A 2477-nucleotide genomic window follows, 5' to 3' on the forward strand; every position below is an offset into this window, starting at 1 on the left:
TGTCATAAGAAGCTCCATAGAAAAATTGCATCATCTCATATAAAATGTTATCCTTTAATTCTTTAAATTTTCAGGTAGTAAACATTTACTACCTCTGCTGTGGATGCAATGTACTGGGGCTAGAGAGTTCAAATAATCTTTCAAGGTGTGTTGTTGGAGTGAACTCTACTACAGGAACTGAGTATCACTTTCTCCTGTCCATTTTACTGACTCAGTAACCCTATTTTAACATCACAGATCTTTACTGTCCACTAGGACAGATATATGCATCTGAAATATCATAAGTGAATATTTGTAAAATACTAATAAAATTAATAATAATTATCATTTACTAATAATCTTACAACACACACAGACATTTTAAACTTTTCAGATAAGACCAATGACTGTATATTTAGCAAAAAGAATGTCATTGAAAAACATCTATCATATCAGTATGACATGTTCAGTGAAAGAATAAAGGTTGTTGGGAACAAAAATCCATATTAATCACTATTATACGGCTGCAGCGTAAAGTAATAGGGACACTGTCAAGGAAAATGTGAAATATCTTCGATTCTATGGACAGGTCACATCAAGGAAATATTAGATCATATTTATAGATTTAAAAGTAAGAATCGGTTAAAAGAATTGATTTTAAAGTGAGTTGATTATAGAACACAGAGAGAGATTTGTTAAAGAAAGTTCACATATTTGACCACTTTAAGAGAAGTGGATGTCATTTGGCTGAGTAAATGACACTCCTTGGCAGCAATCACTACAGGATGAAGAAGCTGCATCCAGTGGAGTTATTCTGAAATGATGACTAAGTGAGGTACCCTTTGCTGGTCATTGAATGCTGCTTTTCTTCCCTTCCCAGAAATCATAACAGGTTGATGGATGCACAGAATGATTCAGCCACATCCCAATTCCTCCTCCTGGGACTCTCAGAGGATCCAGACCTGCAGCCCTTTCTCTTTGGGCTGTTCCTGTCCATGTACCTGGTCACAGTGCTTGAGAACCTGCTCATCATCCTGGCTGTCAGCTCTGACTCCCACCTCCACACCCCCATGTACTTCTTCCTCTCCAACCTGTCCTTTATTGACATCTGTTTCACCTCCACCACGGTCCCAAAGATGCTGGTGAATATCCAGGCACATAGCAAAGGTATCTCCTACATAGAGTGCCTCACTCAGGTGTATTTTTTAATTATTTTTCTTGGAATGGATAATTTTCTACTGACTGTGATGGCATATGACCGCTTTGTGGCCATCTGCCACCCTCTGAACTACACAGTCATCATGAACCCCCGGTTCTGTGGACTGCTGGTTCTGATGTCTTGGCTCATCATGTTCTTGGTGTCCCTGATTGATATTCTACTAATGACGTGACTGACCTTCTCCACTGGCACTAAAATCCCACATTTCTTCTGTGAACTGGCTCAGATTCTCAATGCAGCCAAATCTGATACCCTTATCAATAATATTATTCTGACTGCCCTCCTGGGTATGATTGCTATGACAGGGATCCTGTTCTCTTACTCTCAGATTGTCTCTTCCTTATTGAGGATGTCCTCCATTGCTAGCAAATATAAAGCACTCTCCACCTGTGGGTCCCACCTCTGTGTGGTCTCCTTGTTCTATGGAACGGTGCTTGGGGTTTACCTCAGTTCTTCTGTGACCCACTCTTCCCAGGCAAGCTCCGTTGCCTCAGTGATGTACACTGTGGTCACCCCCATGCTGAACCCCTTCATCTACAGCCTGAGGAACAAGGATGTGAAGGGGGCCCTCGGGAGACTCGTCGGTAGAGCAGCCTCTAGTCCTTGAGGGATCACTGACCTTGGAATTAAGGGTACATTGACCTGGACATGGTAAACTGTCTCCTCCTCCCTAGTCCCTGGGAACACAGGCATGCACCACCAAATTCCAGCTATCGAACATTTCTTTTACATAGACTTGTTGAATATTTGTATATTCTTTTTGAGAAATGACTGTTCAGGTCTTTTGTTTATTTGTTGTCATGTTATTTGTATTCTTACTGTTGGATTGAAAGAGGTCCAAATATTTTGGATGTTGACATCTTATCCAATGTATGGTGTCTAAATATATTCCTCAGTTTTCCATTGTCTCTTTTCTTTGTAGGTTTCCATCAAGCTTGAAACAATCTTTTTATTTTCTTATTTACTTTTGGTTCCTGTGCTTGCCCAAACCTATATCATCGCACTTTCTCCTATCTCCCTCTTATAATTTCAGGATTTATACTGATATGCTCAACCCATTCTTCTCTATTTTTATGTGCATTATGTGACAAACAGGTTTCAGTTCATTCTTCTGCATGTGCGTGTCCAGCTTTCCTGGCATCATTGACTGAAGAGAGACTTTCACACATCAGGTGTTCTTGATAACATAGTCACAAATCCCCTGGCCATTAATTGGTTCATGAATTTGTTAATTTTTTTTCTGGGTTCTCTATAATGTGATGATGTGGAAAGTGTTTTA

General features: G+C 39.9%; 1 pseudogene; it reads left to right on the plus strand.

Annotated features, from left to right (window-relative positions):
* Positions 1-804: 804 nt before the first annotated feature.
* LOC101961979 (olfactory receptor 7D4-like) lies at positions 805-1863 on the plus strand (annotated as a pseudogene).
* The last annotated feature ends 614 nt before the right edge of the window (positions 1864-2477 follow it).

Source organism: Ictidomys tridecemlineatus, chromosome 2 (assembly GCF_052094955.1).
Source record: "Ictidomys tridecemlineatus isolate mIctTri1 chromosome 2, mIctTri1.hap1, whole genome shotgun sequence".
In the NCBI taxonomy this organism is placed as follows: domain Eukaryota; kingdom Metazoa; phylum Chordata; class Mammalia; order Rodentia; family Sciuridae; genus Ictidomys; species Ictidomys tridecemlineatus.